The sequence below is a fragment of the Bos indicus x Bos taurus genome, chromosome 12 (genome assembly GCF_003369695.1).
Source record: "Bos indicus x Bos taurus breed Angus x Brahman F1 hybrid chromosome 12, Bos_hybrid_MaternalHap_v2.0, whole genome shotgun sequence".
In the NCBI taxonomy this organism is placed as follows: Eukaryota; Metazoa; Chordata; class Mammalia; order Artiodactyla; family Bovidae; genus Bos; species Bos indicus x Bos taurus.
Window position 1 is genome coordinate 57,747,495 of NC_040087.1, and position 26,253 is coordinate 57,773,747.

Genomic DNA, 26,253 nt, shown 5'->3' on the forward strand with positions numbered 1-26,253 from the left:
CTGTATTTCATAAAATTAATTTTCACTTGTTAAATATAAATCTTATAATTCAACATTAGTATTAGCAAATATTCTGTTATGATTTTAAATACAATAATTATATTCCTTTTCCACTTCTGTCCTTCTGATGATTAGGATTTTATGAGATACTTTCCCTGAATGTTTCCAAAGGACAGATGGGAAACATGTTGGCTCTTCTTGCTTACACAATTTCCTATTGAGTGTGAAATTAGCAGGAACATCCTAAACAATTATGCCTGATTATCAGTGGAACTTCATCACAAATAAGCTTTAATGCTGATGGGAAATTACCTGTTTTAGGTATAACAATATATCCTCTAATTTAATTTTAACAGTGTCAGCTTCCTGGTCTCAAACTATATGACTGGATAATATGTTTGAAAATTAATAAGACATGTCTTATTACTCCTAAATCTTGATGGAAACACACTGAATTAAACAATAAGAACATTTCAAAAATACTAGAATAAAAAATTTATTGTTCAGTGTTGACTATCAGACTAGATTTGGGGATGGTCCGTAGAGAAATACTAGTCTTTGGAGTTAGGTTTTACAAAGAGGCATTTGGGAATAAACGATAGAAACAAATTATTTACCATTTGTCCCATCAAAAGGTAGAGTATATTTTCACTCCCCTTGAATCTGGGTGGACCTGAGATTTGTCTCAAGAACAGAATTTGGCAAAAGAGAGACTGCTTAAACCCTGAAGTTAGGCTTTAAGAAATCTTCAGCTTCTACTTTTGAAAGTTTGAAATCCTCCTTCCAACCTCAGAGAAGCTCAGACTACATTGGTAGAACAAGGGCCTCTGGTCAAGTGCCCTGGCTCATTCCCAAGCCAATGACTAGCATCACCTGCCAGCTGTGTGCAGAAGTCATCTTGAACATTTCCAACAGAGCTGAGTCTCTGGATGCCTGCAGCCTCATTAGACATCACATGTAGCAGAAGAATTGCCCAACTGGGCTCAATTAACCTAGCAAGTTATTCATAAATAATAAATGGTTCTGTTTTAGCACTCTAAACTTTGGGGTGGATTGTTATACAGCAACATAACAGATAACTCAGATAACTGAAACAGGGGGAAATAGATTTTCTAAATTCCAATAGCTCCTTTTGCATAATTAGAGAAGACAACCACAAACTTTGTGCATTCTATTGCTTATATAGTTTTTTCTTACATCTTTGAACTGCTTGTCACCCAATTTTCAGTAAGTTAGAGCAAAACCAACTTACTCCAGGTATGAATCATCATTCTCTCCAACCTTTGAAAGCAGGTGATTTTTTTTTTCCTTAAGTTTTCTCTGTGTTGTTCTTTTATTTGTCAGGTTGAAGTATTCCTTGCAGCTGAATGAATTGGAAACTCCTTTAAAAATTAAAGAAAATGAAAAATATTACATTTTTTCAAATTCTGACTTATTCTATTTGATCTTACATCCTTATAGTTTAAGCATGAAAATAATGTACATTTCTACAAAATACTCTTCAATTGAAAACTGCATGAAACTTACATTATAATATAGATGGTGCAAGAGCATAAAGCATAAAAGTTTAAAGATCATAAGCTAAAGTTCATAATGCCAGAGTTCAGTTTCAGACTACTACATTTTAGAGTTTTGATTATGTTTTTCTTTTTACTTCTATGTAAATCGAGGTCAAAATGCCTACATTGCCACTCAATGGTTAATGGTGTCATTTGAATAAAACAACTAATAAGCAGCTTTGGGAGAATTTTAGTGAGGGTACAGAGCAAGAATCCAGGCATCTAAATGTGGATGAAGCTGGGAGACATGAAGAGGTATGGATGATAGTGAGAGGTTGTAGAGAGGGTCTTTAGCAATCAAACATTGCAAGGTAAAATGAAGTTTAAAGAAGACATTAATAGTTGAATCATGGAAGAGAAAGGCAAAACCATCAGTAAACAAATTCACAATTATGGCAGATTATTGATGAGGTGTTTTAAAGAGAAATCTATCCAGGATACCTTAAATTTGCACTGGAGAGACATGTTTCTTCATTTCATTTTTCCCCTGAAAAGCCACAAAATAAAGATCACTGAAGTAACAAAATCTAAGTATGTCTCTTACATATAACTGATGAATCAAATTACAAAAATTCAGTATCTTCAGAGCACAAAATATATAAACTATAAACAATTTTTCAAGTTATGTTGCCTCTGATTCAAAACCTAGTTTTAATTTAAATTTAAAAGTCTTGTTATGTACTTTAAATTACTGATTTAACTTTAAAAATGAATACTAAAAACTATAGAAATGATTTATTGACAGAATTTCTGATTTGAATACAACCTCAGTCACCATCTTTTACATTCACAAAAGCAACAAGGAGAATGACAAAAGAAAAGAAAAAAAGTTCACATTTCGTTTGCAGTAGAACTGGAAGACAGAATCAAAAACTCCAGTTTTAGTAGAGATTGTTAGAAAGAGCCAAGACATGTAGAATGTAAAGAGAAAGAAGCAGAGAAAATGTGATAGAGTATTAAAAGGGTCCAAGGGTAAGGGGTTTTAAAAAGGACTAGAAAATATACTTTATGAAGGTAAAGGTTTGTCATGAAATGATTAAAGAAAACCATGCTGTTTTTGAAAAAAGTTAAAAAGTGACATGAGCTTGAACTCTGTCAGAACTTCCCTAGGACATACTTTGGTCAGAACTGAGGGTACAACTTTCTACAAAAATGTCACAGACAAGGCACTCAGAGAAACCAATCTGGTTAAGGCTGTAATTTGGGGAAAAAAATATACTTTTCAGTTATCGACACTGAAAGTTTGATCTGGCTCCTTTTCTTTATAATTATCTCAAACTGCCTTCAAATAGATGCTCTAGAAAATCTATGTCATTCACTAATTAATAACAAAATAAAATAAATTAGGATATATAGATACAATAATACTGTAAGGAAATATAGAAAAGAGTCACACTAAGACATACAAGAACATTTTTTAAATATTTCAAAAAATATTTGAATTTTGTTGAACTAGATTACTACTTATTCAAAGAAGTTAATGATGTAATGTTCTCTATGAAGGAAGGTCACAGAATAAAACTACATAGATACAGAGGAGAATTAGTGAGAAAGAAGAATCAATGTGAGAAAACTGATTTAAATAGAAGTTGAAGGGAAAAAAAATTCTCTAAGACTGTATCAAGAAGAGCAAGGAATAATACATCTATGGAAAGATCTTAAGAGGCGTGAAGATATAGAAAAGAAGAGTGATCTTTTTAGGCACTAAGTGGAGAAGAGGAAATTGTTAAATATGATTAGAGAGAAATTTCACTTCAGTCATCAGGGAGCTAGTTTGCTAAGGAGTAATCTAGTTGTAGAGAAATGGGGGTGGGGGAGTCAGATAGGAAGTTTCAGAAGACACAGATGAAAAAGATGCTGAAGAAGGAGAAGAAAAATAAGAAAAATGAGGACAAGAAGTAAGAGGAGGTAGAGGAATATCAGGAGAACTAGAAGAGCCAAAAGAAGGAGGCAGACAACAGCAACAACAGACAGCATACTAGCACAGTATTAAAATTATCTCTACTGATTTTCATACTGAATATATTGCACTCAGAGAAAAACAAGTAAATACAAAAGAGAAATCATAATGTGGGAATTAAAGTGAATAAGCAGATGTGAATATTTCAACCCCCAAAATGACAAAAAATGGGTGAAGAGAAAATAACTGAGGAACTATAAATTTTGTAGTGGTCCACTTTGCAATAATTACATGTGAAAAAATATTATTAAAACAGACAAATAAAGCAGCAGTATATATTACCATGTACAGCAGTGAAAACAAAGGCAAGGAAAATAGTATTGACAAAACAGGTGATATAGGAAAATATAAAAGTCCTCAGTGATAATTATATATTTTGCTTAAATAAATGTAATATTAAAAGTACAATACAACTTTATAACATTACTAAGTAGTGGAGAAAATAAAAACCATTCTGCAAAACAAAAGAAAAAGAAAAATTCACAGAGAGAAGAATTGAAAGAAAAAACAATAATGGAGACAAAAACAACATAATATGCAGATTTTCCTTGACTTATGATGGGGCTCATCTAGATGAACCCACCACAAGTTAACAATATCATACATGGAAAATCCATTTAATACACCTAATCACAGAGCATCACAGGTTAGGCTAGCCTACCCTAAAGGAGATGAGAACATTTACATCAGCCTATAGTCAGCTTCACTGATGGCTCAGATGGTAAAGCGTCTACCCACAATGCAGGAGACCTGGGTTTGATTCCTGGGTCAGGAAGATCCCCTGGAGAGGAAATGGTAATCAACTCCAGCACTCTTGCCTGGAAAATCCCATGGATGGAGAAGCCTGATAGGCTCCACGGGGTCGCAAAGAATCAGACACGACTGAGCAACTTCACTTTCACTTTTCAGAGTTAGGTAAAATATTATTTTTTTAATAAAGTACTTTTTAAACAAAGAGTTGTGTAGCTTATGTAATTTATTGCATATTGTGCTGAAAGTTTAAAAAAAAGTGATGAGAGTGTTCAGAATGGTTGTTAAGTGTGTCAGTTGTTTGGCCTCACGATTCAAGGCTGCCTGGGAACCGTGGTGGCTGCCGCTGCCCAATTGTACTGCATATCAGTAACCTGAGAAAGATCAAAACTCAAAATATGAAGCACAATTTCTACTGAATGTGTATTGGTTTTACAGTATTATAAGCTCAGAAAACTTAAAGTCAAAACATCTTTAAGTCAGTGACCATCTGTGATATAATACACCCCAGTACAAACATTATCCCAGGTGGTGCTAGTGGTAAAGAACATGCCTGCCTATGCAGGAGATAAGAGGCACGGGGTTGATCCCTAAGTCTGGAAGATTCCCTGGAGGAGAGAATCACAACCCACCCCAGTATTCTTGCCTGGAGAATCCACATGGGCAAAGGAACCTGGTGGGCTAGAATCCATAGGGTCGCACAAAGTCAGACATGACTGAAGCGTCTTAGCATGCACATGCAATCATATATGATATTAATAAATACAAATGAGTTCATCTCATTCTTTACCAGCTGAGTCACAAGGGAAACCCATCTCAGTAAAGGAGTTGTTTAAATGCGGGCTTCCTTGGTGGCTCAGAGGTTAAAGCATCTACCCCCAATGCGGAGGCCTGGGTTCATTCCCTGGGTTGGGAAGATCCCCTGGAGAAGGAACTGGCAACCCACTCCAGTATTCTTGCCTGGAGAATCCCATGGACGGAGGAGCCTGGTGGGCTACAGTCCATGGGGTCGCAAAGAGTCGGACACGACTGAGCGGCTTCACTTTCACTTTTAAATCACACAGCAGAGTCAGCTAGCTCTTCTACAAGCAATGTAACCTTTTCTATAGACCTAGCAGGTGTGGCTGACACCTCACAGAGTAACCTCAGAAGCCCTGTTTGTTCTTAAGACAATAAATGAGTATAGGCAATATATCCTCTTTATAGGGCTTCCCTGGTGGCTCAGATAGTAAAGCCTTCTCCTGTGATGCGGGAGACCTGCATTCTATCCCTGGGTTGGGAAGATCACCTGGAAGAAGGCATGGCAACCCACTTTGCCTGAAAAATCCCCATGGACAGAAGAGCCTGGGGAGCTACAGTCCATGGGGTCACAAAAGGTCTGACATGACTGAGCAACTAAGCACACAGCACATCCTGTTTATAAGTGGTGCTGAAACAGTCATGAAAATTGTGCAATTACTCCTATTTGTGAATAGCTTTGTTTACTACATCATGGAAATTATATTTGGTATCCAAAATTAAAAAAAAAAAAAACACCAGTATATTCTAACACACACTCATGAAAATAGTTTACTTAGAGGTTCATGAAATATATTTCAGCTGCTTCAGTAAAGAGATATGGATGCATAGACCTTTACAAACAGAAAAACAGAAAACAGACATTTTAATTTCTTGAAATAGGATAAAATATTCTGTATACAGAATGCATTTTTTTACTTGATGAATGACTGAAGCATATAGTGAGAGCAGAATTTCCATGTCTAAAAGTTAATATACTTACTATTCTATGGTCATACACAAGCTGGAATCAAGATTGCCAAGAGAAATATCAATAACCTCAGATATACAGATGACACCTTATGGCAGAAATCGAAGAGGAACTAAAGAGCCTCTTCATGAAGGTGAAAAAGGAGAGTGAAAAAGCTGCCTTAAAATTCAACATTCAAAAAATGAAGATCATGGCATACAGTACCATCACTTCATAGCAAATAGATGAGTAAACAATGGATACAATGACAGACTTTATTTTCTTGAACTCCAAAATCACTGCAGATGGTGACTGCAGCCATGAAATTAAAAGACACTTGCTCCTTGGAAGAAAAGCTATGACCATCCTACACAGCATGTTAAAAAGCAGAGACATTACTTTGCTTTGCCTACAAAGGGTTATATAATCAAAGCCATAGTTTTTTCCAGTAGTCATGTATGGATGTGAGAGTTGGACCATAAAGAAAGCTGAGTGCCCCAGAATTGATGCTTTTGAAGTATGGTGTTGGAGAAGACTCTTGAGAGTCTCTTGGACACCAAGGAGATCAAACCAGTTAATCCTAAAGGAAATGACCCTGAATATTCATTGGAAGGACTGGTGCTGAAGCTGAATTTACAATACTTTGGCCACCTGCTGTGAAGAGCTGACTTATTGGAAGAGACCTTGATGCTGGGAATGATTGAAGGCAGGCGGAGAAGGTGATGACAGATGACATCAATGACTCAATGGACATGAGCTTGAGCAAACTCAGGGAGATGGTAAAGGACAGGAAAATCTGGTGCGCTACAGCCCATGGGGTCGCAAAGAGTTGGACATATCTGAGCAACAAACCAAAAAACTAGACAGTGAAATAGATTTAATGCTACCAACACCTTGATTATTTTCACACTATAAAATTCCAAAGACAGATATTGACAAGTTTCAGAGAAATTGCCGTAAGGAATTGAAAGTTCTTGTCTCTGAGAAGGAAGTGCAAATGAAGACACACAGAGCTGAGAGGTGTCTTTTCTCTCATAAGTCTTTTAGAACTAAGGGATATGTACAAATATGTATTATAAAAAATAAAAATGAGCTAAAGTTTTAATAAAGACAAAAGCTTAAAATATTTTATTCTTACTAATCTGATCTCTGACACATACTTGAATTAGCATTTTGGCTTCTCACCTCTTAGTTATGTGAACATAGGCATAATTTATTGTCTCTGTGGCTCAATTATCTTAATTATACCATCACAATAATAACAGTGCCTACCTCAGAGGACCTCATGCTTGAGTTGATATATGTAAGTGATTTTGGCTTTGTTCTGCATGTAATTAAGTTCTCAATAATTGTTAAAAATCTAATTGCTGATGTTGATAGTTTCATATTCATGTATTCCTCTTATAGTTTCTAGAGAAAAAGAGATTCACCTTGAAGACCGCCACATCCTTCTATGGAACTATCCTGATTTTCATATAAAAGTGATATTTTTAAGGGTGGTTAATGCATCTGTGTAACAATAGACACAATTAGACCAATATTATTAAGAGATAGGTAGTAAGAGGAAACTGAGTGGTCATCAGGTCTTGTTCCCGGAGTAGGATATCAGGAGAAAGGAACACACTCATTTTATTATTATTTTTTTTTAATATTTTTTTCATACTCATTTTAAAAAGAAGAACTTCTGTTTTATTTATTGTTTTGGTTGGTTCCACAAACCTCAGAATGTAATTTTTGACAGTATATTTTAAAAGATAACGTGAAAAATCATGAAAAAAAATTGACACTTTTTCAAAAGGTGTATTATTAAAGTATTGAGTTGGAGTTGTTTTAGTGCTACTCCTACGTTCCTTCTAAGTTGATACATCAGTTCTCTAAGTTAATGTAAAAAATCTAAATCAGTACTTATTTTTTAAAATTCCAGATTAAGTTAATATACAGCTAATTAAGCTACTGTTCTATAAATGTTATGGGTATATAGTAGACGATATTGAAGTCCTAGGCTTCACAAAAAAACCATCCTCATTATTTGATTAGTCATATTTAGATATTTTTATGCAATATTTGAAAGCAGTAAAAATCTGTTTTACATGGAAAGGAAATTTTAACTTAAGTTTGCAATATGAAAGCAAGCTAAAAGCAATTAATGGTACCTGACTTCAGAAATAAGAAGATGCACTTTAATCACTATAGTGCCAAAAGTCTGACTATAGGCCATTGAAACAATTAGCGTAGCAAAAGTAGAATAAAGCATACACTGCAGTTATTCTCGTAGAAATGGCATAGTATAGTGTCCAGTTTAGGAGGTTGCAGTTAATGTTGTGTATAATATATACAATTAACATTGGTTTAAGCTCAGTTGAAACTGTTTTATGAGAAAATTCGTTTTACTCAACTTTTTTTCTCACTCAAGTTTATAAAGTAATAAGGTCTATCATTTTAGATTTCAGTATTTCTCTATGTCTAGGTATTTGTAGCATGAATAAGAATTACTATGTATTTTGAAAAGGCTATGAGTTACTGTGATACAGCTTTAATTTCTAATAAAGTTTTATTGTTGTTATTTCCTGTGGTGGTAACGGGCCAAACTGAATGATTAAATTGTAATTCACTTCAAGAACAGTCTACAAAATGTCGAAAGCTTCCTTTTTCTTTGTAAAAATAGAAAAATGGTATCTCTAATCTGATTAAAAATGGACTCATATAGTTAGAAGTGGATAACCTTAAAAAAAGAAAAGAAATGAATAACCTTATAAATACCTTATATTATAACTTAAGGAGGTTGAACTCTTCCAATATGTACTAAAAGATAAACAGAAATATCTAAAACTTTCATCCTCATATGTAGACAGATTAACCTTTAATAAAATATTTGGAAAATGGGGTTAATTCTTCTTACCAACAAATTTGAAAAAGAATGTAACTACAATTTATTGAATATAGTCCATATACAGTGGAAGAACTAAAGAGCTTCTTGATGAAAGTAAAAGATGAGAGTGAAAAAGTTGGCTGAAAACTCAACATTCACAAAACTAAGATTATGACATCTGGTCCCATCACTTCATGGCAAATAGATGGGGAAACAGTGGAAACAGTGACAGACTTTATTTTGGGGGGCTCCAAAATCACTGCAGATGGTGACTGCAGCCATGAAATTAAAAGACCCTTGCTTCTTGGAAGAAAAGTTATGACCAACATAGACAGCATATTAAAAACCAGAGACATTACTTTGCCAACAAAGGTCCATCTAGTCAAATCTATGTTTTTTTCTAGTAGTCATATATGGATGTGAGAGTTGAACTATAAAGAAATCTGAGCACCGAAGAATTGATGCTTTTAAATTGTGGTGTTGGAGAAGACTCTTGAGAGTCTCTTGGACTGCAAGGAGATACAACCAGTCCATCCTAAAGGAAATCAGTCCTGAATATTAATTGGAAGGACTGATGTTGAAGCTGAAACTCCAATACTTTGGTCACCTGATGTGAAGAACTGACTCAATGGAAAAGACCTTGATACTGGGAAAGATTGAAGGCAGGACGAGAAAGGGATGGCAGAGGATGAGATGGTTGATGGCATCACCAACTCAATGGACATGAGTTTGAGGAAATTCTAGGAGTTCATGATGGACAGGGAGGCCTGGCGTGCTTCAGTCCATGGGATCGCAAAGAGTCGGACATGACTGAGCAACTCAACTGAACAGTGGCTTCCCAGGTGGGGCAATAGTAAAGAGTCTGCCTGCTAATGCAAGAGATGCAGGTTTGACCTGTGGGTCAGGAAGATCCCCTGGAGTAGGAAATGACAACCCACTCCTCTATTCCTGTCTGGAAAATTCCATAGACAGAGAGGCCTGGTGTGCTACATATAGTCCATAGGGTCACAAAGAGTTGGACGCAACTGAGTGACTGAGCATGCATGTGTATATATATATAGTATAGACAAAGACTACAGCAGCCATTGTATGGTATTAATTATGTTGAAAGAATGTCATTTTAGAGATTTCTATGAAAAAGAGGCCATGAGTTCTGTTATCAGATCTTCAATTCACCTGTCTTTGTTCCTTCAACAACTGAAAATGTGAAGTATTTCATTCTTACAATCTTAATCTTACAGGTAGTGCTTAGGAAACTTTCTCCATGTTTAGTACTTTAAAATTAAATACATGTAGTTAGCTATTGAATTCTGTATTGTAAAAGTTCAAATACTTTCACTTCTTTTATATTAACTCTGAATACTTATATATTATATTAGATCATATATGAAGAGACTATGTAGATGTATATAATAAATATATTTTTCTCTGAATAAAGAACTCAATCTTGAGCTTAAATTGATCTTTAAGTGTCTAATTGGGACTTCCCTAGTGGTCCAATGATTAATACTTCATCCTCCCAATGCAGGGAACATGGGTTCAATTTCTGGTCAGAGATCTAAGATCCTGCCTGTTGCACACAGTCAAAAAGTTTTTAAAAAATCTACATGGATTTAGTGTAATGATGTCTTCCCAAAGCTTCCTAGTAGAGAAGAATCACAGGAATAATGAGTACATTATTCTGAAAATGAGCTAGTCATCTAGAATAAAACTATGTGCTGTGCTCAGTTGTGTCTGACTGTTTGCTACCCCCATGGACTATAGCCTGCCAGGCTTCTCTGTCCATGGGATACTCCAGGAGAGAATACTGGAAGAGATCACCATGCCTTCCTCCAGGAGATCTTCCCAACCCACAGATAGAACACAGGTCTTCCGCATTGCAGGTAGATTCTTCACTGACTGGGCCACCAGGAAAGCCCAAGAATTCTGGAGTGGGTAGCCAATCCTTTCTCCAGGGGATCTTTCTGATTCAGAAATCTAACAGGGGTCTCCTGCATTGCAGGTGACTTGTTTACCAACTGAGATACCAGGGAAGCCCTTATATTTTGGAATATGGTCGAGGTATTAGAATACATGGATGTGACAGAATCGTATTTACCATTTCAAACAATCTAGCAACAGTAAAGGGAAAGATATGATCATTGATAGTGTGTTACTGCTATGAAAATTGACATGACCTGGACTGGAGTTTTTAACTGCTACACTTTTTATATGTGCTTAGATGTTCCAAGAGGACTGTGGTTCCTTTCCTCAGGAATATAGGCACTACTGTTGTTACAGACAGGGTGTTTTGAATAAATTAGCAATTTCCAGGATTGATCTTCTTTGTCAAATCATTAGCCTAAGTGCAAAACTTACCTCAGTAAAGGTGCTGTTAAGACAGATTAGCATTTTCACATTGATATTAGTTTTTTAATTAGGGAGAGATAAATAGGAAATTTTAAGTACAAATACCTGGGTAATCAGAAAAGAAATCCAATTAAATATTTAGTCTGCACATCTGATTAAAATTTCAAACTACCCAAGGGATGATTCAGTAACTTTGCAGTCCTAGAAAGTTTAAGCAATCTCTTACAGAAACTTCTATGGACTTTAGTTAGGGCTTCCTTGGTAGCTCAAACAGTAAAGCATCCACCTGCAATGCAGGAGACCTGGGTTCGATCCCTGGGTCATGAAGTTCCCCTGGAAAAGGAAGTGGCAACGCACTCCAGTATTCTTGCCTGGAAAATTCTACAGACAGAGGAGCCTGGTGGACTATAGTCCACAAGGTCCCAAAGAGTTGGACATGACTGAGAGACTAACACACACATGGACTTTAGTTAACTAATTTTTGGACGTTAAGATAGTGAAATTATTCTTAATCCATTTATCCATTTGTTTTAAGCAAGGTCAGTGAGCGTACCAAGATATTGGTTATAGTTCAAGTAGAGGTCCATGAATAGAAAAAACAATGTGTTACAAAATGTTTAATATTAATTATTCTTTCAAATCAAAAAAGTAAAAATAAAAATTCAAAATGAATTAAACCAATTTTAAATTGGCTAACATAAATAACCATAAATAGAACCAATTTTCATATCTTGCCTCTAAAATTTCTTTGCCTTTTCAGTATTTTCCTTTATTGCAAACCTACTTTCTCCACATGACAATTTAGATACTCTTGGACTGAATTCCTCTTGCCTCCAGGCTTGAGCAAATACCCAAAAAAGTGGAATGTGACCCCTTTATCAGGTTCTCCAGAGATTCATCTGTCCACAGTGAGACCATTTTTCTGTCAGATGTTGCTGGTCATTCCCTCATGCCTGTTCAATTTTCCCTCCAGAGATTCTGTTTATCTCTGCTTGCTGCCTCCTTTACTTTAAAAATCCCTTTTCTGTTTGCATATAATGCAAAGAAAGGAAGAAAAGAATTTGAATAACCATGATAATAAGTATCTTAGAAAAATTTATAACTTCTTTGTAAAGCAATTTATAAATATATTAATAAATGCCTATTTCCAAATTTGAATACAATTTCTCACACTAGGAATTTGCTCTATAATATTATGATATTATAATATATATGACTATTATTTTCAGTTTGGGATAAAATGTGATTAGATATTTTACATTCACTACCTACCACTGGGAGAGTTCATCGAGTTTTGAATTTGTATTAATATGACTTTTCAAGTAGGGAGAATTTCCCAGGGTCATGCAGATAATTAAGAACTGAGCCAAAATTTAAGCTTAGATTTGTCTAAATCATTGCTTATTCTTTTCCTAACTTTGTGACTATATCATATTTTACTTAGAGGATTGATTCAATAAATCTATGGGTATATTTCATTATAATGTTTTCTATGCTATGAAAAATTAGAAAAGCTAAACACCGAATATTATGCAAATGAATTGATACATTTTTAAATATTACAGTTAAAATTATACACATACACAGTATAAAAATATTGAAACCATGAATGCCATAGTAAAAGTAAAAGTGAAAATACTCTTAGCTTTATCTTACAGACTATACAGATTATAAAATAAACAAATTTGCCCATGTGAAAAGCTGCCAATAGTTGGTACTTACGGAAAAAAATTAAACCAGTATTGTGAGGGAAGGGATTTATTTTTCAAGATTGACAATTTGGATGTCAGCCTTTATGCAAAGCTCCATGGAAACCAGCTAGACCTGACTACTTAAGTAATGAAACCTAGTAGAGGTTTGAGGTAAGGAATCAACTCACACACCCACCATGACATAGAAGATATAATCACAAATTTAGACTTTTTTTCTTGGATTACATTACAATAGAGGCTAGGCCTTCCTCAACCATGAATGCTGATCTTCTGTCCTGCCACTGACATGATATATCATGCCAGAAATGACAAGATTTGGACTATTACCTTCCAGACATGTCATGGGAAGAGATAATTCTGCCCATCCATAAAGGAAGTGATGGGACCAATCACCATCTGCTCATCTTCTTGACTCCTTTAAACTCTTACCTTTGATAAAGATAAAGGAGGCTCTAATGATCCCCTAGTCATGCATCTTGAAAGTTACCTAGTCCAAAAGTCAGAGTACCAATCCAGGAATCTGTAGAGACTTCTGCTAGATTTTTTTACTCCTTAAGAGGTAATGGGAACGGGAAACACATACCCCTTCTAGTATTTATTCTAGTGCTATATGGCAAATAGAGAAGGAAATGGCAACCCACTCTAGTGTTCTTGCCTGGAGAATCCCAAGGACAGGGGAGCCTGGTGGGCTGTTGTCTATGGGGTTGCACAGAGTTGGACACAACTGAAGTGACTTAGCAGCAGCAGCAGCATGGCAAATAGATGGGGAAACAATGAAAATAGTAAAAGACTTTATTTTGGGGGGCTCCAAATCACTGCAGATGGTGACTGCAGCCATGAAATTAAAAGACCCTTGCTCCTGGTGAGAAAAGCTATGACCAAACTAGACAACATATTTAAAAGTAGAGACATTACTTTGCCAATAAATGTCTGTTTAGTCAAAGCTATAGTTTTTCCAGTAGTCATATATGGATGTGCGAGTTGGACTATAAAGAAAGCTGAATACCAAAGAATTGATGAGTTTGAACTGTGGTGCTGGAGAAGACTCTTGAGAGTCCCTTGAACTCTAAGAGTCTGGTTGGACTCTGGAGTCCAACCAGTCCATCCTAAAGGAAATCAGTCCTGAATATTCATTGGAAGGACTGATCCTGAAGCTGAAGCTCCAGTACTTTGCCCACCTGATGTGAAGAACTGAATCATTGGGAAAGACCTTGATGCTGGGAAAGATTGAACTCAGGAAGAGAAAGGGAAGACAGAGGATGCGACGGTTGTATGGCATCACTGACTCAATGGACGTGATTTGAGTAAGCTCTGGGAGTTGGTGATGGACAGGGAAGCCTGGTGTGCTGCAGTCCATGGGGTAAAAAAGAGTTGGACATGACTAAGCTACTGAACTGAACTGGGTATAAAACCCTGGTCTAATTATTCTGTCTCTTGCCAATAAACTCAAGGAGAATTGAAGCTATGTTAAGGCCAACTTGTTGCAAATCAGTTCAGTTCAGTTCAGTCGCTCAGTCGTGTCCGACTCTTCGTGACCCCATGAGTTGCAGCACGCCAGGCCTCCCTGTCCATCACCAACTCCTGGAGTTCACTGAGACTCACGTCCATCGAGTCAGTGATGCCATCCAGCCATCTCATCCTCTGTCATCCCCTTCTCCTCCGGCCCCCAATCCCTCCCAGCATCAGAGTCTTTTCCAATGAGTCAACTCTTCGCATGAGGTGGCCAAAGTACTGGAGTTTCAGCTTCAGCATCATTCCCTCCAAAGAAATCCCACGGCTGATCTCCTTCAGAATGGACTGGTTGGATCTCCTTGCAGTCCAAGGGGCTCTCAAGAGTCCTCTCCAACACCACAGTTCAAAAGCATCAATTCTTCAGCACTGAGGCTTCTTCACAGTCCAACTCTTACATCCATACATGACCACTGGAAAAACCATAGCCTTGACTAGACGGACCTTTGTTGGCAAAGTAATGTCTATGCTTTTGAATATACTGTTTAGTTTTGTCATAGCTTTCCTTCCAAGGAGGAAGCGTCTTTTAATTTCATGGCTGCAGTCACCATCTGCAGTGATTTTGGAGCCCCCCAAAAATAAAGTCTGACACTGTTTCCACTGTTTCCCCATCTATTTCCCATGGAGTGATGGGACCAGGTGCCATGATCTTCGTTTTCTGAATGTTGAGCTTTAAGCCAACTTTTTTCACTCTCCTCTTTCACTTTCATCAAGAGGCTTTTGAGTCCCTCTTCACTTTCTGCCATAAGGGTGGTGTCATCTGCATATCTGAGGTTATTGATATTTCTCCCAGCAATCTTGATTCCAGCTTCTTCTTCTTCCAGTCCAGCGTTTCTCATGATGTACTCTGCATATAAGTTAAATAAGCAGGGTGACAATATACAGCCTTGACGTACTCCTTTTCCTATTTGGAACCAGTTGGTTGTTCCATATCCAGTTCTAACTGTTGCTTCCTGACCTGCATACTTATTTCTCAAGAGGCAGGTCAGGTGGTCTGGTATTCCCATCTCTTTCAGAATTTTCCACAGTTTATTGTGATCCACACAGTCAAAGGCTTTGGTATAGTCAATAAAGCAGAAATAGATGTTTTTCTGGAACTCTCTTGCTTTTTCCATGATCCAGTGGATGTTGGCAGTTTGTTCTCTGGCTCCTCTGCCTTTTCTAACTTCAGCTTGAGCATCTAGAAGTTCAGGGTTCATGTACTGTTGAAGCCTGGCTTGGAGAATTTTGAGAATTACTTTACTAGCGTGTGAGATGAGTGTAATTGTAGTAGTAATTTGAACATTCTTTGGCATTGCCTTTCTTTGGGATTGGAATTAAAATTGACCTCTTCCAGTGCTTTGGCCACTGCTGAGTTTTCCAAATGTTTTGGCAAATTGAGAGCAACAGTTTCACAGCATCATCTTTTAGATTTGAAATAGCTTGACTGGAATTCCATCACCTCCACTAGCTTTGTTCATAGTGATGCTTCATAAGGCCCACTTTAGTTCACATTTCAGGATGTCTGGCTCGAGGTGAGTGATCACACCATCATGATTATCTGGGTCGTGAAGATCTTTTTTTGTGTAGTTCTTCTGTGTATTCTTGCCACCTCTTCTTAATATCTTCTGCTTCTGTTAGGTCCATACCATTTCTGTCTTTTATTGTACCCATCTTTGCATGAAATGTTCCCTTGATAGCTCTAATTTCTTTGAAGTTATCTTTAGTCTTTCCCATTCTGTTGTTTCCCTCTATTTCTTTTCCCTCTATTTTCCTTTTGATCACCGAGGAGGGCTTTCTTATCTCTCGTATCTCCCTCTATTTTCCTTTTGATCACTGAGGAAGGCTTTCTTATCTCTCGTATCTCTCCTTGCTATAAACAATATAATCAATCTGATTTCAATATTGACCACCTGGTGGTTTCCATGTGTAGAGTCTTCTCTTGTGTTGTTGGAAATGGGTGTTTGCTATGACCAGTTATAACAACTCTGTCAGCCTTTGCCCTGCTTCATTCCGTATTTCAAGGCCAAATTTGCCTGTTACTCCAGGTGTTTCTTGACTTCCTACTTTTGCATTCCAGTCCCCTATACTGAAAAGGACATCTTTTTTGGGTGTTAATCCTAAAAGGTCTTGTAGGTCTTCATACAACTTCTTTCAACTTCAGTTTCCTAAGCATTACTGGTCCAGGCATAGACTCGGATTATTACAATGATATTGAATGGTTTGCCTTGGAAACGAACAGAGATCATTCTCTCGTTTTTGAGATTGTAGCCAAGTACTGCATTTCAGACTCTTTTTTTGACTATGACAGCTACTCTATTTCTTCTAAGGGAATCTTGCCCACAGTAGTAGATATAATGGTCATCTGAGTTAATTCACCCATTCTAGTCCAATTCTCTTCACTGATTCCTAAAATGTCATTGTTCACTCTTGCATCTCCTAATGCTCTTTTAGCTTTCATCAGAAAGCTATTAAACATAACTATTGGCCAAAAGGAAAAAGTTGGAAAGAATCATGAAAATAATCATCTTTGCATCTAGAATTCTATGGACTGCAGCACAAATACAGATGAGTGGCATCCCAAGATTAATATTTTGATAAGAGAGAGCTTGACAAGTTAAAACATCATTCAATACCTGATACTGATAATGAGTAGAAACTTGTGGGGTTCCTGGTCACAAAAGTCCTCTTGTGTCCCCCAGTTATTGATTACAACCTCCATGAACTTCCCTGAGTTCAACAGGACATGTTTAAATACACAGTGCAGTCTTGGGGCAGTCTTGGTTTCCCCTCATGAGGTATACATAACAATATCTTTGAGCTGTTTCACAAATACTGAAACCCTCATCAAGTGGGAGAAGTTAAAGGTACACTGCTCATAAGCACTAGACCCCAATATCCAGTTGGAACCAGAAGGTTGATGATACTGACTCCCACCTACCTCAGTACTAACCAACCAGAAGAATGGCCATGAGCTAATCATACCCTCTTTGAACCATTGCTATAAAACTCCTCACTACCTGCTCCAGGTCTGGATTCACAGTTTTGAGACCATGAACCTGCTGCGGCCCCCTGTGCCTGGAAAACTATTCTTTCCTACTTTAACCAAAGCTCTGTCTCCAATATTTAATTCAGTGATGGGGTATTGGCTTCAATATTAATTACCTCTCATGGGTAAAAAGGGGAAAAATTAGTGCTATCAGTGTTGTGCCACGCCATAAATGATCAATTTGATATTTATACAAATAAATTATATAACATTTTATAGATGAAAATTTATATAAATAAAACATAAATTTGGCCCTTACCTTTGAGTGCTGCTGCTGCTACTGCTAAGTCGCATCAGTCGTGTCCGACTCTGTGCGACCCCATAGATGGAAGCCCACCAGGCTCCCCTGTCCCTGGGATTCTCCAGGCAAGAACACTGGAGTGGGTTGCCATTTCCTTCTCCATAGTCTTTATCAAATCTCACATTTTAATATTAGTTTACATGTAATGTTACCGGAACTTGAAAGAGCATATTTCATTTTACTGATTGTAATATGAATTGTTTTTCAAAATCTGTCAATTGTATTAGGAACACTGTAAGTATGGACATGGCAGTCAAACTAAAAGTTTTTTTCAAGCTGATCTCCAAAATACACTAATATTAAATCCAATACTGAATCTTGATATGAATCTCCATATTTGAAATTCTACTTTCTTATATAATTCTTAATAATTTAAACAAATAATTTCACTATTTTTTATTTCTATCATACACTTTCAACATGAAATGCGGTATTTTATTCTGCAAGGCTATTTGCTTTTACCGTCACTTATTATCTAGCTCTCTCTTCCAGTGTGTCACACTTAATTTTCTCAGTCATGTTTGTCGTCTTCACTGTTCATTTTATTATTTTCCTCAAATCCTGACTTCTCAGACACTTGACAAAAATGATTAATTTTCTCTTCACTTACTCAGTAGACACATTAATTTCTTATTTATCAAATACACAGTTCAAAATTTTAAATCTATTTTTTCTTTCTTTTCCAAGAGAATTATAGAAGTTGTTTTTAATACTTCAGTATTGTCCTCTCTTAAAAGCAAAAAAATAATGACTTCAAGTATTGTTAGGAGGATTAGAAGTAATTCATAATAATATACTCAGCAAAATGCCTGGCTAAAGAGAAAGTTCTCAACAAATGCCTGTCTTTTGTATTCATTTTCTTTAAGATGCTCTTTAACTTTTGAAACCACTCACAGTTTTATTGCCATTTGAAGCAAATTTAATAATGTAGGTATATGATAAAAGATTCCACTTTAACAGCTGTCTTCATTTTAAACACAACTAATTGCTAAAGATCATGAATAATACTGCTAGTCAGAAAGAAGTTTATTAATGCCGTTGTATGCATGCCACAGGGCCAGAAAGATAATTATGCATTCAGTGTTGGGAAGATAACTGTAAAGATTGCTGAAAGAATCCTATCGAAGTTAGTGTTTCCTTTTAAGGCGAACTAATTATTCCCAAGAAATAAGCATCTTTAAAATACACTTTTTAAGGAAACATTTGTTATTTTGAATGCAAGAGCCAATGTACCTTATTTTTTTTAATATTTAAAAAAATAAAAGAAATAATTATACATTTTATCATATTTTTAAAAATGGACCATTTGGTTGGATAAAGCTTTAAAGCTTTACCAGAAGCTTTAAAATAATGAGTTTCAAAATAGAACAAACACAATTATTATAAACAAGCATAATTGTCATTCAATTTTAAAATTTATCACACTTGATTGGTATAATATATTTTTTTCTTAGTCCCTTCTGTGCAAAATAGCTTTTCATTCTTAAAACATTTCAATTTTCAAAGCACAGTGAAAAACTCCTCCTTTGGCCTTCAAATTCTAGGAATTATCCAAACTAAAAACAAAAAACTGAATTATTTGAATTTATAAATGAAATTACTGGAACAATATTGCTTGAACTATAAACTAATCATAGTTTACAGGGACATGTTTCATCACAATAGTTTGGTATATCTTGATATATATATCAAAATAATAATTTAAGTCAGCTTGCTTACTAGAATTGATATATATTTAAGATTTTGAATTATACAAAATGTGAATAACTTTATCTTTTGAAAGTTGTCTAGATTGACTTAAGTTTTTAGCATTTTTAATGATGTTATTACAGAGTTCATTGTGATAGTCATTTTGAAGTTATATATTTGAAGGAAGGTAGAAGAAAAATCTAGAATCTGTTTACAAATCAGTGACATGATTCTTTACTTGATACAATTAAGTATTGAATTTTTTTATTGTGTTTCTAAGTGTTCTTCATATTTCCATTTCTATTTGCATATCCAGTCCCTTATATCTCTCCCACTATGATTTCAAATCATAGTGATCAGATGTTGACATGGTTGGTTATTCAATAACTGCTATTTTCTCACTGACTGATTCTATAAGCAACGTTTTTTATTTTCATTTTTGTGTTTATTTTACTTTGTAAGTTATCATCATTGAAATATAATTTACATAACATAAAACACACTCATTTTAACTGTAGAGTCCCATGTGTTTTGACAAATGCATTTGATAAACACCATTTAACCATCAGAAGAATGAAGACATTTTCATCACCACAAAATGTTGTTTTTGCAATTTCTCACATCTTCAGCCCCAGGCAACCATGTATCTGTTCTTTGTCACTGTAGAATAATTTCAATTATTCTAAACTTCATATAAATGGAATAAATCAGCATGTGCTACTTTATATCAGGATTCTTTGATTTAGCATTATGTTGAGATTCAACCATATTACTTAATGTATCTATCATTTATTTTTTAATTGCTTAGTAGTACATCATATTATAAATATATGAAAATGTATTTATTAATTGATGGATATTTGATTTTACATTTCCCAATCTGGAGTTATCAATTATAAACAAATACATTCAAGATGCAGAGTACCTATTTTGGTATTTTCTTTTGTCATCAGTTTAAGGATTCTCAATATATTCTAAATACAAGTACTTTTAAGAGCACTTTTTGAAGACGATTCTAATTTTGAGAAAGTCCATATAATATTTTGAATAATTTACCACACAGAGTGTGAGAAAATACTGATAATACATATCTGGAAAAGATGCCTGTTTCATATAAAGAATCCCTACAAATCAATTATAAGGAGCTCATAAACCAAATACCTAATGTATACTTATATTATCTTCTGAGTGTGTTTGTGTGCACACATGTGTGTGTGTGTGTGTGTGTGTGTGACATGTCATGGATATTTGCTTATATGAAGGTGCGTAAATATCTCTCATATGTAGTATTCTAGAAAGTACATAATTTTAGCTTTTAAATTTATAGCTATGAATAATTTTAAATTAATGTTTGTGTATTACATGAGACAATTGATACTCATTTCTAATATGAATATTAATTTGATTTAGTCATTTCATTAAAAACTCTTATACTGACTTGTCTGTGAATTATCAATTGACCATATATTATGAGTCTATTTCTGGATCCTCTATCTACTCTCATTGATTTGTATCAGTGCTTCGAGTCGTGGAACTTCATCATAAATCTTTAAATTCAGTAATGTAATTATTCCTTTGCTTTCTAAAACTTTTTACTCCTCTAGTTGTTTCTATTAAGATTTAACACATACATTTTAGAATCTGTTTTTTAGTCTCCACAATTGCTTTGGGGTGGATAGTATTGACATCTTAAAAATATTTTATCTTGCAGAAGACTTCTAGAATGGTGACACAATAAGCTGCATGGAACCTCTCTCCAGAAGAAAAATTATAATATGTGAATGCAATACCTTTCTGTCCATGGCATTCTCCAGTCCAGAATACTGGAATGGGTAACCTATTCCTTCTGCAGGGGAGGGGATCTCCCTGACCCAGGAATTGAATCAGGGTTTCCTGTATTGTAGGCAGATTCTTTACTAACTGAGCTATCTGGGAAGCCCACACGCAAATTAGAGTCTCTGAAAATTGTCCTATAGTCATACAGCAAATGAAGAAATGTTTATTCAGGAAAAATCTGCTAAATATGGATGAGCTCAGACAGTGTCTGTATCCTTTGAGCCAAGATTTGTTCCTTTCCTTTACAGCTCAACATGACAAGTCTCTTCTCTGGGTCAATGCAGACAAGAATAAAGGCCTCATTCTCTATCCAGGTGTTTATTCTTGGGCTACATGATATCCCTGAGAAAGATAGGCACTAACATTTCTAATCTCCATCTCGCTTTGAATTTCAGAATCTCTGTTCCAGGCAAGAATAGCCAAGAGTTCCACATCTCACTTCCTCCAACCAGTTCCCACTTTTCAAGTGAAAGCTCTACTCCAGACATTATAGGCCAATAAAAAAACAGAAACAATTGCCCTATCACCATTTCAGTTGTAAGCTGGAGGCCTCATACCAGTATGGAAAAGTCAAGAAAATCAGAGGCTACTGTTACTATCCAGTCTTCCTCTTATAAAGCAGGAACATTAATAACAGAAATGAGCCAACTGTTCTCATTCTCCTCTTGGAATGAGTTCTGTCTAGGAAGAGATACATGCACAAGAAACATGAGTTCTTAACTTATAAGAAAATTGAGTTTATTTAGAATAGATTATTGAGAAATTCTGGCTTCCCTGATAGCTCAGCTGATAAAGAATCATCTGCAATGCTGGAGATCCCAGTTAGATTCCTGGGTCAGGAAGATTCCCTGGAGAAGGGATAGGCTACCTACTCCAGTATTCATGGGCTTCCCTAGTGGCTCAGACGATACAGAATCTGACTGCAGTGTGGGAGAAGTGGATTCAATCCCTGGATTGGGAAGATCCCCTGGAGGAGGGCATGGCAACCCATTCTAGTATTCTTGCCTGGAGAATCCCCATGGACAGAGGAGCCTGGCAGACTAGTCCATTAGGTCACAAAGAGTTGGACACAACTGAGCAACTAAGGATAGCACACAGCACACTGAGAAATTCAGGCAGTTGAAAACAATGGATATTTTTTTCATAAACAATCAAAAGGAGGCTTTGTAGCCATAAGAGCTACAAGCTCAACCACAGACATTCAAGAAACTTAAGAGAAACAAGCACAGAAGGAGATACCTAAGAGGAGCCTTTCCCTGGGGTCAGGAAAAAAAAAAAAGATATAAAGTTTACTCATGCAAAGAGGTATGAACTGTGCTAAAACCACAGTCATCCCAGGATAATAGTATGCATGTGCAAGGTTGTACCTTCTAAGGAAGGACAACAAGGCTGGGCATTCTAGAGGATTCACTGGAATAATCCAGCCAAGAAAGTAAAGCAAAAACATCACACACTCACGCAACAACAGTAATAGGCCAAAGTTGTTACAAAGTAGTATCTAGAGAGGCTGATTGTCAATACAATTTTATGATAAATGCAGCAAAAATAAAAACTGTGAGCCATACACAAGAAAAAAAGGAAGCCATAGTAAAGGCCATTCTCTGACAGAGTCCACATGTCAAACAGCAGAAAAAGAAATACCTCAAATAAATAAGTTAACAAACTAAAATGATCCATATTTAAAGAAGTAAAAAAGTAAGATGATATGTAATCAAATAAACCATATTAATTATGACATAAACATTACAAAAATAAATCATACTAAACCTCTGGAATGTAAAATACCAAAAGAAATGAAAAAAAAATGTATATTAAAGATTCCAAACGGTAGAACTGAGCTAGCAGAAGCATCAGCAAACTTGAAAACAAGATCTGTAGAAATTATGAACCTAAGAACAAAGAGAAAAAAAAATGTAAAATGAACATAGCCTTAAAAAACGTGAAACTTCACTGAGAACAATAACATAAGTATAATCGAAGTTCTGGGGGGGCAGAAGAAAGTAAAAGGAACTTAAAAATTTCAAAGATACAGTTGTTGAAAACTTTGTAAATATGATGTACAATATTAACACCCAGGTCAATGATCCTCAAGGAAGGCAAAGAGATCCATATTGAGATGTATTGCAGAAATAAAATGTTGAAAGAGAATAAAGAGAAAATCTTGAACACATCAAATAAAAATATGACTAATCACATACAAGGGAACCAAATAACTGACTTTCATTGTAAAGAATGGAGGATAGCCGAGTTGATATATACAAAGTGTCAAAAATAGTCAACTAAAAGTCTTAAATCCAGAATATTTAAATATTTCAAAAATGAATGAAAAATAAAGACATCTTCAGAATTTGATCTTATAAAAAATACTAAGCAACGTTCTTCAGGATAAATAAAATGATCTAATATTTGAAATCAATTCCATAAGAAGGAAGAGAAAAAAAAACACTAATGTAGGCAATTATGAAATTTTAAGACAGTGTAAATGTTGTATTTTTTTCCTTAATTATTTAAAAAGCAACTGTATAAAACAATATGTAAATAATTATAGTGTTGAGTTTGTAACATATAGATGCTTGTCTACCATTGTTGTCAAACAATAAAAAAGCAGAAAGAAGGTGGATTTGAACAAAGCTGTTGGAGTAAGGGAATGACAACACATGGTGACTCAGCCATATGGGTAGCAATTAAGAAAAAGAACGAAAGTAAATAAGAAAGTAGGTAAAACAAATTTTCCTTTCTAATTTGAGTGGGTTTAGTAACAAAAAGTTATATAAAGTAATAGTTGTAATGATATGGTTAACACCTGAATTTCCTTGAATTTTGTATCTATTAAGAAAACCTCAGCTCTGCTCAATTCTCCATCTGCAAACTGTAATTTAGAGAGGTCGTCCAACAAGAGTGTTTGTAGAAAATATTTTGATTACCCCTCATTGATATCAGTGACTCAATGACCTTTTACCAACGTGAAAAGAGTTATTTCATCTATTTTGTCTGAATTTTGCTATTGCTATTGCTGTATTAAGCATCACTACGAACAAAGCTAGTGGAGGTGATGGAATTCCAGTTGAGCTATTCCAAATCCTGAAAGATGATGCTGTGAAAGTGCTGCACTCAATATGCCAGCACATTTGGAAAACTCAGCAGTGGCCACAGGACTGGAAAGGTCAGTTTTCATTCCAACCCCAAAGAAAGGCAATGCCAAAGAATGCTCAAACTACCGCACAATTGCACTCATCTCACGTGCTAGTAAAGTAATGCTCAAAACTCTCCAAGACAGGCTTCAGCAATATGTGAACCATGAACTTCCTGATGTTCAAGCTGGTTTTAGAAAAGGCAGAGGAACCAGAGATCAAATTGCCAACATCCACTGGATCATAGAAAAAGCAAGAGAGTTCCAGAAAAACATCTATTTGTGTTTATTGACTATGCCAAGCCTTTGACTGTGTGGATCACAATAAACTGTGGAAAATTCTGAAAGAGATGGGAATACCAGACCACCTGATCTGCCTCTTGAGAAATTTGTATGCTGGTCAGGAAGCAACAGTTAGAACGGGACATGGAACAACCGACTGGTTCCAAATAGGAAAAGGAGTTCGTCAAGGCTGTATATTGTCACCCTGTTTATTTAACTTATATGCAGAGTACATCATGAGAAACGCTGGACTGGAAGAAGCACAAGGTGGAATCAAGATTGCCGGGAGAAATATCAATAACCTCAGATATGCAGATGACACCACCCTTATGGCAGAAAGTGAAGAGGAACTCAAAAGCCTCTTGATGAAAGTGAAAGAGGAGAATGAAAAAGTTGGCTTAAAGCTCAACATTCAGAAAACTAAGATCATGGCACTGGGTCCCACCACATCATGGGAAATAGATGGGGAAACAGTGGAAACAGTGTCAGACTTTATTTTTCTGGGCTCCAAAATCACTACAGATGGTGACTGCAGCCATGAAATTAAAAGACACTTACTCCTTAGAAGGAAAGTTATGACCAACCTAGATAGCATATTCAAAAGCAGAGACATTACTTGGCCAACAAAGGTTCGTCTAGTCAAAGCTATGGTTTTTCCTGTGGTCATGTATGGATGTGAGAGTTGGACTGTGAAGAAGGCTGAGCACCAAAGAATTGATGCTTTTGAACTGTGGAGTTGGAGAAGGCTCTTGAGAGTCCCTTGGACTGCAAGGAGATCCAACCAGTCCATTCTGAAGGAGATCAGCCCTGGGATTTCTTGGAAGGAATGATGCTAAAGCTGAAACTCCAGTACTTTGGCCACCTCATGCGAAGAGTTGACTCATTGGAAAAGACTCTGATGCTGGGAGGGATTGGGGGCAGGAGGAGAAGGGGATGACAGAGGATGAGATGGCTGGATGGCATCACTGACTCGATGGATTTGGGTCTCAGTGAACTCCAGGAGTCGGTGATGGACATGGAGGCCTGGCGTGCTGCGATTCATGGGGTCGCAAAGAGTCGGACACGACTGAGCGACTGATCTGATCTGATCTGATCTGATTGCTATATATGATAGTGAGACAGAGTGTGGATCTTGATAATTCTATAATGGATAGAAGCAAAAGAATTTCTCATGCTCAAATTTTGTTGCCCAAGGGTGTTTTATATCTTCGCCCAAATATAAATTCTCATCATGTTTGTATGTAGAAAAAGTACTCTAAGTTTTCTTTCCAAATATCCTTCACTCAAAATAGTGACAAATATCAAATATAGTAGGGGGATAAGTGATATACTACAATTGATTTTTAAAGTTATCATGTATTTGGGACTTTCATGGTTCCTGAAATATAATTCTCATAAAACATTTAATCCTCAATGCACCTGGAGTTATTGTTATATTTTGAACATTTAAGTTGAAAAATATGGGATAGAAATCTCAGTTTTTACAATTAGGGAAAATGCCCGTATACAAGAAGCAAGAACAAGTTAAAGTA